The following is a 13,114-nucleotide window of genomic DNA, read 5'->3' on the forward strand; positions in this document are numbered from 1 at the left end:
TTTCAATTTTATCGTTTAATTTTGTTACATGATTGTTTAGATTTGGGTCATTTGGGGACCCAAATCTAAATGATTTTTTTAAAAATTTGGTACACGACTTTTTTAATTCTTTTGCTACACGATCGTTTAGATTTCTTTACACGATCGTTTAATTTTTTTTACATGATCGTTTACTTTTTTTTTACAGGATTGTTTACATTTGACTACTCAAATTTAAATGAAATTTTTTTCAAGATTTTTTATACACACGATCGTTTACTTTTTTTAAATGATCGTTTACTTTTGGCTACTCCAATCTAATTGATTTTTTTTCAAGATTCTTTATACACAATCTTTTATTTTTTTTACACAATCGTTTACTTTTTTTTACACGATCATTTACATTTGGCTACTTCAATCTAAATGATTTTTTTTTGCTATTTTTTTACACAGTCTTATACACATTAGATTTTGCTATTTTTTTACACAGTCTTATACAAAGTCGTTTAGATTTGTCAAATGCAAATGCGTAAAAAAAGAAAAGAAGAAGACAATGGAAAGAAATCGAAGCGAAAAAAAAAGGAAGAGGAAAAGAAGAAAAATGGTGGAAAGATTAAACGATATAAATAAAGAATTGAAAAATAAGAAAGATGATGGAAAGAAATCGCAGAAAAGAAAAAGAGGAAAGAAGAAAGACAAAATCGCAGGGGAAGAACGGAGAAGACAAAATAGAGGAGGAAGACGAATCGCGATAAAGAAAGAAAGATGGAAGGGAAAATCTGGAATATTTAAAAAATGGCTAACTTTATGGGTTTTGTTACACGGGCTGTAAATAGTTTGGTATTTTGTTACATTTACAATAGTTTCCCTAATTAATTATTATTTATCTTTCTCCAAAATAATTAATTATCTTCCACAATAATTAATTATTATTTGTCTTTCTGTAAAATAATTATCCTTTTACAAATAATTATATTTTCTCAAAATATAATTATTTTTCTTTTTCTCCCTTAATAAATATCTTTTCTCCAAATAAAATTATCTTTTCTTTAAATAATTATATTTCAACAAATATAATTATCTTTTCCTTTCACATAATAATTATATATATTTTTCCACATATACATATAATTATCAAATCTCCAACAAATACTCTACAATTTAATTAAATAACATCCATAATTATTTAATTTAATTCAACTTCAACAACACTAAAAATTCACAACTTTACTTAATCCTCTTAACCTATCATTTAATTAAAATCTCAACAAACACCACATGCCAAAACCTCTAATTAATTAAATATTCATCCAACAAATATTTAATTAATTTTAATTCTCACAAAAATCAAATAATTCTTATTAAATGAATTCAAAATAACACCCAATAAATTAAATCTAATCAAACAAAACTAAGATCACTAACTCCAAAATTATCTTAATTTTAGGGGTGTTACAGACATTCTCCAAATTATATGAACCCAGTTTACAAATTAATTAACCTTATCAATATTTAGGAAAAAGGACCAGAAATGATTAAATAAGGGTAGTTGTTTTAAATGTCAAAAAACTATTGAAAAAGTTTCAAATACAATAAAATATTATTGTCTATTAGTGATAGACAACGATAGAATCTGATAGTCATCTATCAATGTTTATATCATCGATAAATATTGACATTTTGTCATATTTATAAATAAGTTAACTCATTTTTTATATTTAAAAATAATCACTAATAATCGCTTTTCTTTTGTTTTATATTTTTTCTGAAGTAGGTTTTATTATCCTTACTATTATCGAATAATAAAAGAAAAATAACGTTTTTAAAAACTATAACAAACTGAAAAAATATTTACACTGTATTGAACAATTTCGAAAATGGAAAAAGCTCACAGGCCTACAAGCCTACAATGCAAAATACCAAAAATGCCTCAATCAACACGCAATTAATTAACCACACATACATGTGTAATTTTTCTTCTAAACTATCATGATACGGATTTGTGTAGGAATGACACACGATTGTGCAGAAAATGATACATGATCGTGTAGGTAGTATCAACATCGACAACACAAGTGCATGTAATTCTTCTTCTAAACAATCGTGAACCAAGATTGTTTAGATACTGGTACACGATCGCGTACCACAAGCTAAACGATCATTTACAAAATATAAATGAACTTGGTTCACGATCATGTACTAAGATCTTTTATAATTGGTACAAGATCTTATATCAATATCGTTTAGATTTTGTACAAGATCACGTACCAAGAGCTAAAAGACAAAATCTAAACGTGTGATGCCCTAAACCGAAAGGGAGTCTTGTTGAAAAAAGGAGCTCTATTGAGAAGGATTGTGAGGATTAAGTGTAGATAGAATGCGTTCTGTGAAAACGGATGCAATGAAAGAAAAGGTGACGCTAAGAGAAGTGTTTGAGTCGAAGTGCTACTACGTTAGAGTAACTAGCGCGATGAGGATAGTTGGCGAGGAAGAAGCATGCTTTGACACTAAGAACTAGGCATTTGGTATAGTAACATGGGAAGGAGTACCTACGTCTATGTGCATAGTGTTCTGTTGAAAAGATTAGATGACACTTTAAAGAAATTAAATGTATGTTGCTTCTCGAGAAGAGGGTCAAGTGAATTGAGCATTCCAAGAAGCTCGTAAGGTTGTGTCTTAAGGAAAATGTCTAATTGTAAAGTGACAACTGACTTACATGTCGAGTTTGGGTTGGCAACTTAATACGATGAAGGTGTTCTGCAAAAGGGGACGAGATGGAAGAAAAGGTCACGGAAAGAGAAGTGTTTGAGCGTAAGTGCTACCACGTTAGAGTAAGTGATGCGATGAGGATGGTTGACAAGGAAGAAGCATGCTTTGACACTAAGAACTAGGCATTTGGGATAGTAATACGAGAAGGAGTACCTAACCTTATGCGCGTAGTGTTCTATTGAAAAGATTAGACGACACTTTGAAGAAACTAAATGTATGTTGCTTCTTGAGAAAAGGGTCGGGCGAATTGAGCATTCCAAGAAGATAAGGTAGCATCTTAAGAATAATGTCTAATTGCGAAGTGACAACTGACTTACGTGTCGAGCTTGGATTGGTTGCTTAAAGCGGCAAAGTGGTGAAGTGACATGTGTAAAGCACAGAAAGGACACATGGAAGTGAAAGGTCACTAATAGGATCACAGACCAAAAGGAAGGAAGAGGAAATGCAATTCATTTTAAGAAATTATTAAGAGAAGACTTTTAGTGCTGAAAAAGCCATTAAGGGAGCCAATAGGTAAAAAGAGAAAGTCGGAAATAAAGAAGGAAAGTGTGGAGACTAATGATTTTATGAGTGATCCTTGAAAAAACAAATAAATGTTTTGCGAGTGTTTCCTCATGAAGGAAGATTTCTTGTGTGAATAATAGTTGTTTTATCGATAATGTTTGCACTGGTGATTCTTGTGCATGAAAGAGACATTTCTACAAGTGATTGTGTGAAAAGCACCTTTTTTAACCTTTCATCGATGTTATTGTATGATATTGTATTTTATTATAAACTTATGTTTTGGAAGTAAGTTGTTAAACTAACATTTCTTGATTTTTGTTGAGACGTTTGTGTGTTGTGCGGTGCAATTGAATTATCGCAAGACGCTAGTGGAAATCCTAGGTTTAACATGGACGCTGGTGGAAGCGAATCTCAGGTCTAGGTGGGTAAATGCTGGTGAAGTGAATCCCAGGTTTACACAAGAAAGAGTTGTGTACTTGAAAGCTAGATGTTGGTGAAGTGAATCTCAAATCTAGACGTGGAATGAATTATGAGACATTAATGAAAGTGAATCTCAAGTCAATTGCGAGATGCATGCTGGTCAAGGTGAATACCAAGTCTAGGCGATCAGATGCTGGTGATAGCGAATCTCAGGTCTAAGAAAATAATGAATACTACAAGACGCTGGTAGAAATCCTAATTCAATCATTAGATGCTGATGAAGTGAATCTTAGGTCTAGGCGATTAGATGTGAATGGGAGAATTCCAGGTTTTGGTGGTGAATGGTAAATGTCTTGATGATCGAGATGCGTGGAATTATTCGATATTGGTGTGCCTGTAATTGATGCAATGAAAACTCATGTTTATGATATTGAATTATGTTGAATGTTGTTAATAATATGAAACTTTTGTATTCCCAAAAAGAAAGGTATTTCCTAAATCCATCAACTCACTAAGTCTTTGACTTATGTTTTAAGTTTTCTCTCCCCAAGTCATCAGAAGTTGAAGCCAAGGAATGGTGCTCAAGCATGGAAGCCAAGTAAAAGAGAGAAAGGTGGGTTGTTAGGTAAACTTGTGTGGCATGCAGGTCGTATCTTTCCATATTATGTTTAAGGAGTCAGTAGGTAAGAACTTCGCTCCTTAACGCTAAGGGCTACAACTCAAATCTAAGAGGCGCTAAGGGTAGGCCCACAATTTTGTGAGGTCAAAGACGATGAATTGAGGAACTAGTCAGGCAAAGGAAGCCCTAAAGATTATCCCTAAAATCGTTATTGGGCAATCAAAGAGAAGGTTGAAAACGAGGTTCTTATACTTCTAAATGCCTTGAGGAGAAGAGCAGTACCCCAGTGGAGGAAGGAAAGGGGAGTAGAACTTAGATTTCAATTTTGTATTCATTAAGAAATAATAATGTATTTGTAAAAGTATGAACTTTATGAAGTATTAAGTTAACAAAGGAATGTTACATATTTTTTACTGCATTATTACTTTTCCTTGTCGATTAGTAGTTAGATTCAAGTAAAGTGTTGAAAAGATGGGGTGCCGGAGTAAGAGTGTTTTTCGATGCGATAAGTTTTGTAAAGGTCTCTAAAGTTCAGAGTAAGAGCTTTGCTATGAGACGGGTAAATGAAGTTGTTTCGCTTACTAGGCGTTCAAAGCGTCATCTCGTGGCAAGATACACAATGAATGTCTAGGCAGCAGACCTCTATCACGTCGCAAGAATGGGCATTTGGGACGAGACATGACAAAACGATCTTGGTTCCCAATCGTGTACCAAGATCTTTTATATTTGGTACAAGATCTTGTACCAATATCGTTTAGATTTTGTACACAGTCGTGTTCCAAGATCTAAACAATTTTTGTTCAAGATCGTGTACCAAGATCTTTTATATTTGATACACGATCTTGAACCAAGATCGTTTAGATCTTTCTACACAATCGTTTAGATCTAGAAGAGGAAATATATGAGAGATGACGAAGATTGTTTACCAAGTGGAAATTTGAAGAAGTGAAAAATCGAATAAGGAAGAAATTCTGGAAGAGAAAATGAAGAAATCTCAAACAAGAACAAATGGGAAATGAAGAAGAAGAAGAAGAAAGAGATGTTGAACAAATTGGGCAGACGAAAGATTGGCGGCCTGTGTCTTCAATTCGTGAAATCAAAATGTGGGGAAAAAAAGTTAGGGCTTTTTTATTAAATTTGGGAAAGTTAAATTAAAAGAGGGAAAAATTATTGAAAAATATATATTACTTGACATTTTTTAAATGTCAAGTAATTAAAATAAGTTTTGACGCTTTTAATCTGTCAAGTATTTAAAACAAAAAAAAAACAAAAATATGAGTTTTTTCACTCTTTCTTATTCTTGAAACTTTTTTATGTTACTTGACAGTTTTTATTATCAATTATAAAAGCGTCAAGTAAACCCAGTTTTGAGTAGTGAATCCTCGGCTGGTGATAGCCTGAATGTAAATCAATCTTAGAGAAATCAGTGGTTCCTTACAACTGATCAAATAAGTCATCAATCGTGGACAAAGGATAGCGGTTCTTAACTATCACCTTATTCAGCTCTCTGTAATCAATGCAAAGGCACATCGATCCATCTTTCTTCTTCACAAACAGTACTGGTACTTCCTAAAGTGATACACTAGGTTGAATAAAACCCTTGTTTAGCAACTCCTGCAACTGGACCTTCAGCTCCTTCAACTCAGCTGGGGCCATTCTGTAAGAAACTCTAAATATTGAAGCGGTGCTTGGCTCCAGCTCAATAGCAAAATCAATCTCTCTAGGAGGTGGAAGCCCTGAAAGTTCATAAAAAAAACGTTGGGGTATTCTCTCCCCACCGACTCAGATGACAAGAAAACTTCTGGCTCTCTAGTGTCCACTATGCTGGCCAAGATACTCCAAGTACCCTGGTTGAGCAGCTTACTGTCTTTCATAGTTGAGATGACTTTGGGTAGGACCACAGTCCCTACCCCCTTAAATTTGACACTAGCCACTGAAGGAGGGTTAAAAACTACCTCCTTCTGGGAACAAACTATACTTGCATGGTTGGCAGACAGCCAATCCATGCCTAGAATTACATCAAAATCTCACATGTCTAAAACTAGCAAGGTTACATCTAATACATGATTTGCTACCTCTATTTGACATGCTTTTATCTTATCTTTAGACAACATAACTTCTCCTGATGGAATAGAAACATATAGTATACTACTCAACGGTTCTACTTCTAAACACATTTGCCAGACAAAAACTGAGGATATGAAAGAGTGGGATGACCTAGAATCAAACAACACAAATGCGAAGTGCCCTAAGATTGGGAGCGTATATGCCACCACAGTACTAGCTTGCTCGGCCTCTTGACGAGTAGTGGTAAAAACTCTTCCCTACTGAGAAGTGGGAGTCTGGTTCGAAGTAGTCTCAAGCAGTTTCTGAGGATAAAAGTCGGATGTATGTCCTGGTTGCTTGCACCTGAAACAAACTCCACTTCCAGCCAAGCAATGACCTCAATGAGATCTCCCACATCTACGACAAGCAGGTAGCTCTCTTAAAGTCTTTCCTCCAACAGCAAGCTCCTGGCGATGCCACTGGAAAAGACCTCCTAACCTCAGGTTCCTTTGTGGAGCTATAGTAGGCTGCAACTCAGTCTTCCTCTTCTGGCCTGAGGTTGACCCACTTCCTGCAGTCTTGGATAGATTAGCTCTCTCATGCAGACTCATATCCACTATCAGGCACAGTGCATCAGCATGGGTGATTGGCCTGAAGGCTCAAACGAAATCCTAGAGGTCTAGTTTAAGACCTCTAACGAACTTCTCGGTCCTGGCAGCCTCATCCCTCACTACATCAGGAGCAAAATGGGATAGCATATCGAACTCTGCATCATACTGCTCCACAATCATGTCGTCTTGCTCTAGGTTCAGGAACTCTTGCTGCTTAGTGTACCTTAGGTAGGCAGAGAAGAATTTAGCATAGAAACTCTCCTTGAACTGCTCCCAAGTTATCTTGTTGACATCACCACCCAACATCTTCTCAGCAGCTCCCACCAGGCGGTACCTCTATCTTCCAAGAAGAAAACTGCGCACTGAACTTTCTAGTCATTAAGACACTTCATGTACCGGAAGATGGTCTCTATAGAAGTCAACCACATCTTAGGATTGTACTTCCTAAAGTCTCTCGATGCTTAGCCTCTGCTGACAGTTGGTCTGGCACGACCTAAGATTCCAATAGGGCTAGATGAGGGACGGTCGGAGTCTGCTGGACAGCATCAATTGTTCCTAAAGCATCCCTCAGCATCTCCTGGTATCTCTTCTCCATTGCAGCGAAGTCTGCTTGAGTGACGGGTGCAGTAGGGTTGGCAGCTTGTATGGCAGGTTGCTCCTCAGGTTGGGTACGCCTAGCTCCTCTACCTTCCCTACCACCTCTACGTGCATCTCTACGTGGCGACATTTTTCCTAAATTCCACCAGCAAAAGTTTTTCACAATACAGTCATAACATTCAAACTTTATCTAGTTTAATACAAGCAAGGTTATAAATATAGCATCATCTTAATCATAAAACATACCTAGCGAGTGACGAAGGACCGTATTAGCCATAGGGGTAAAAACAAAAACTTACATCGTAAGTCAGTCTGCAAAACCTAAAAACTTAGGCTCCGATACCAACTGTAATGACCTAACTCCTTATACTAAGTTGAAGTCATTATAAAAGATGAATAAAATTTCTTAAATTAAAAATAGAAAATAAAACAAAACCTCAAATTTCTCATTTAAAACTTTAAATGAATGTATATAGAAATAAATAAAATCCTAACTTGAGCCCTATCTATAGTTAAAGGAAAAGTTAAATAAATAAAAATATAAAAAGTGCATTTGATCAAATAACATAAGGCGGAAGCAAAATGATCCCTATGGCTCGCCATGGTCACTTCTTATCAATCGATAGCTTCCCTTTGCCCTTACTTCTACCTCTGCCTGTAAAATTAAACAAGAAAGAGTAAGTATAAAAATATACTCAGTAAGGGACCCACTAATAGTTCCGCTAGGTGCCTGTTAACTTCTTATTAGAGTCCTGTAAAGTGGTACCCCTAAACTGGCATGTTCCCGAACACGTGTAATCTATGATCCCATAGGAACATATCTGGTCTTCGGTGAACCCAAAGGAACACCTAGGATAAACTGGTCTTTAGTGTACCCGAAGGAAACACTAAGACAATTGGCTTGTGAGTGACCCCGTCGAATCACTCGTAATCATGTCGATGTCTATGTCATACTAGACTGATGATCCCATCGGACTACACAATCATAAAAAGTGGTGATCCCGAATGACACCCATGTGGGTACGACTCTAAATTATAAAGCTAACAGCACACCCTATCCATAGCATATAGCATAACATAACATCATCATAAACATGGCATAAGTATCGATCATATCATTCTTAACAAAATGCAGTCGTCGTCATCAACATACTTCCAATCATAAACATAATATCAGTCATCATCATCAATCATTAATATAATGATAGTCATTGTCAATAACATCAAATTATGCATTTTAGCTACTATCAATGCATAATCATAAATACATGGTCTCTTAAATTCAATTCGAAAGTCTAGTAGTAGAATCTCTTACCTGGAGATTAGTTAAAATCGAAATTATCCTAACTGTCACAGTTAAGCTTTCCAACAGTAAAGTCCTATTCAACAAAGAAACCCAATAACTAAAGTAAATAAATTACTTAACAGTCGCTTAAGGATTAAAATTCCAGTTGTTTCAACTTACCCAAAGTTGATGTCGGATCCAACTCAACCTTAATTTAGGAGAACGTTCCACAATTAACTTTCAATCCTTTAAGAAAAATAATTCAATTTAATCTTAAATTAAATTATTTAGGGTCCAACTAAATCCTTCTTGGGCAAAATCCAAAACTCAAATCAAACTTACCAAAAAATATAGGTGAAAAAGGCAAAATTTAAGATTGGCGGCTCAAAAATGGCTTGGCTAAGGAGAAACAGCTAGGCGGCTCGGCTAGAAGACTGGGCGGCTCGACTAGAAGGCAGAAACGGCTCAGGTGTGGCTCACGCTGAGGACGGCTCGGCTTCCATCTAACGCACAGAGCGGCCAGCGGCGATCACCGACGCGACTGGATGGAGCTCTGACGATGGCACACGCAACGACCGACGGAGATAGCTGGCTACGCGACGACATTCGACTTTGATGGAACAACTTACGGTGGCTGACGAAATACGAACAGCGGAGGGAGGGGATTGACGACTTGCGATAGTGACGTTGACGGGGATGGAAACACCTAGGACGAATGACTTGAGAAGGAGGAGTCGACCAACGATGGTTGTTTGAGGGAGGAAACATGACGACGTGTGGCGAAGGTGAGCGGTAGCGATGGCGACGCAAGGGGGTGGCTAGGGTTTTGTAAGATTAGAGTTCAGTGAGAGAGATAATGGAGGGTGGTTTTCCCAAGACCTATTTAATAATAATAATAAATTATCATTCTTTTTCGTTTTCTTTTCCTTATTTCTCAATTAAACCAACCAAATCTTCTCCCAATTCATTTAAAACCGATCAAATCTCACTTTTAAATCAAATATTCTGCCTTTCTTCAATCACGTCACTTTATCTTTCCAAAAAATATATAAACTATCAATCTTAAATAATTATATTATTTTCATAACACAATTATTTTAACTTTAACGTAAATAATTATATGCTCCTAAATATATAATTGGTCAAATTTCCTCAAATACAAACAATTAGATATTTTTCAAAATATCTAATAAGTTCCAATTTCTACCCATCAAATATTTCAACACTTAAATAACACACAAAAATTCAAAATTAAACTTAAGATAATTACAAATAAATTATCTTAAAATTGGGGTGTTAGATAGCTTGATCCCCACCTAGGGTCATTTGTTTTCATGTTTTGATTTTAGATTAAACATTTAGGTTTTATTTGATTATTTGATTTTGTTTTATTTTCTTTCATTTAAAATTAGATATAGGTACCCTTAACTTAGTTAAAATTATTCTTTCAAAGTTTGTTAATAAAGGGCTTTCTGTTTTTCCCACCTGAGTTGACTGAAAAATAGTATTTTAGCAATTGTATGCATGTAGTAACATACTTGAAAATATTTAGAATTTTCGGATTGTTACAATATTCATGAATCACTTTTCTTTTCTTCTTCAGCAGTTGATCTAAAATTTAAACTAATTCAAAATATAATTAGTAGGTTAAATTACAAATTTGATAATTTGTCTTTAATTTCATTTTATATTTTCATTTACCTTTTACAATTTTAAGAGGTCAAATTGAAAAATAGGATATTCAAATTGTGTCACACCTTTTCTATTTGGTAAATATGGCACTTTTGTGTTAAAAAAAAGGTATTATACTTTTTAACAATAGCGTTCAAATAACCCGACAACTTGCTTAATCCAAATTGTAAAGATTGTGTCAAGTTAGATTTAATATTGGATTGAGTTGAGTTGAATTTTCTTTTTTCATGTTGAGTTGGTTTAGGTTACATTTTTTTAAATTTAGGTTAACCCAACTCAACTTAAATTTCTAATATTACTAATATATATATATATATATGACAACTTATAAAATATTATAATTCATACATATTGTTATTTACACCCTACTTTTTAGTGCATGAAGTGTATATCGATAATCTATCAAATATATCATGTATATCAAATGTGTCATATTGATAATGTATCAAGGGTCAAGCTAGCTTTTAGTTTTTTTTTTTTTAACCATTTTAGATTGACTTTTATAAATTTAACAAAACAAAAAATATTTACGGCCTATATAACAAAAATAAAAAGCCCATGAAGGTAGTACAACATTTTTATAAATTCCATATTTGTCCTTGAATATTGTCAATTGTTTACCATGGTCAACATGATCGTTTAAATCTGAAACCACGACAACACGATCGTTTGCCATTTATGTTTAGATTTGTACAATATTGATAGTTGGTTTAGATTTGAAGTTTTTAATGATCATTTATGTGATTGTTTGCCATGGTCAACAACATGCGGATCTAAAAATTTTATATAGCAGGACACTGTATATAAACAATTCAAACATTGAAATTTGCAAATGTAAAATTTGAACCCACAACCTATTGATTGTAAGAGTAGGGGCAAAGAATCAAATATTGAAATTTGCAAATGTGAAATTTGAACTCACAACCTATTCATTGTAAGAGCAAGGGCACAATCACTCCGGTACATGCATGTTTTGTTTAAAATAAACCATTATTTAATATATATTGTAATCTTACACTTATTAATATTAAAATACAAAAATCGATAATGTGAGTGGGGCACGTGCCCCTGCTGGCCCCTGGTCAATATGATCGTTTAAATTTGAAGCATTTTTTAAATCTTTAAAAAAGAACTACACGATCGTGTATCATGAATCAAACAATAGTAGATAATTCGTTTAAATTGTAGTACACAATTGTTTAGAAAAAGATTACTTGCACATGCGTGGCCATTAATCGTGTGTTGACGGGGGCATTTTTGTGTGTTGACAGGGGCATTTTTAGTATTTTCCATCGTGAACTAATAGACTTTTTTTTCTTATTTTTAAAATTATTCTATATAGTACAAATATTGTATGAGTTTGTTATATTTTTAAAAAATCTATTTTTTTTAAATAGTAAAACTGGACTATATACCTAATTTTTAAAAAATTATTTTGCTAAATCGGCTAGAAGCCCATTTATTAATCGAATCATATCCTTCTAAATTAAATTATTCCAAAGTGTGGTTTATCCACACCAAAACCTACTTTATTTGTTCTCAATTTTTTTAGTCAAACCCTAAATCCTCATACGATTAACTTACGTAATCAATCAATTAGCAAAAACATGTGCTAATTACCACATTAACAAAAACGTGCCACATATTTAATATAGTAATTAAAATCCATAGTATATGACAAAACCTTAAATACTAATTAAACCCGAACATTTTTTTTTACTAGAGCGATAAAATTTATAGTAAAACCCAAAACTATGGATGCCAACATTATTCAAAGTTTCTAAAACCATAAAAGCTTCCCATTTTAGTTTATGGTTGTTAAACAAATCTTAAACATTCCCATGCAAGAAAATATAAATTTAGGGTGAAAATGCTAATAACAAATAAAAGTTATTTTTTTCTTCTAAAATTTGGTTTTTATACTTTGGAATTTGTTCAATTCTAATTCTATATTTCCAATTTGAAATTGGTTAATAATAATAAGAAGAAAAGATAATATGAGAATATGTTGTCAAAATTTAGACAAAAATACTAATAATTAACCATTCTTCTCGAAAAAATCAACAACAAACAATTAATCATAATCATCATAAGGGACTAAATTTAAAATTTCTTGAAACTAAATTTAAATAATTCAAAATATATAAAACTAAATTGAGAGTACTAAAACTAAAATAATATTTTAACCTTAAAAAGATAAAAAAGAAAGAAGAAAAATAAGAGTTTGATTACAAATCATGAGTTTTGTGAATTTGGTTAAAAGATAATATGATATAACCTCCGTTGTTAGGAGTGGAAGACTCGATCTACATTATTGGTCACCAATAGGGAACATCTAAAAGGAATTCAATTCACTTAGTGAATTATATTTTCATAAAAAAGAAATTATAGGAAATTAGAATTAAATTATTTTCCATATAAACTAAAATTTAGGTTATAGATATAAATTGTAAAGTAGTTTTCGTAAAAGTGAAATTAAAAAAAAAAAAAAAGAATTATGGATAGAAGAAAGAAAATGAGGAAAATAGAAAAAGAAAAAGAAAAAGGGTGAAGAATTTAGAAAGTTGGGTTAAATTTGATTAAAATAAAAAT

The sequence above is a fragment of the Cucumis melo genome, chromosome 8 (assembly GCF_025177605.1).
Source record: "Cucumis melo cultivar AY chromosome 8, USDA_Cmelo_AY_1.0, whole genome shotgun sequence".
Lineage (NCBI taxonomy): Eukaryota > Viridiplantae > Streptophyta > Magnoliopsida > Cucurbitales > Cucurbitaceae > Cucumis > Cucumis melo.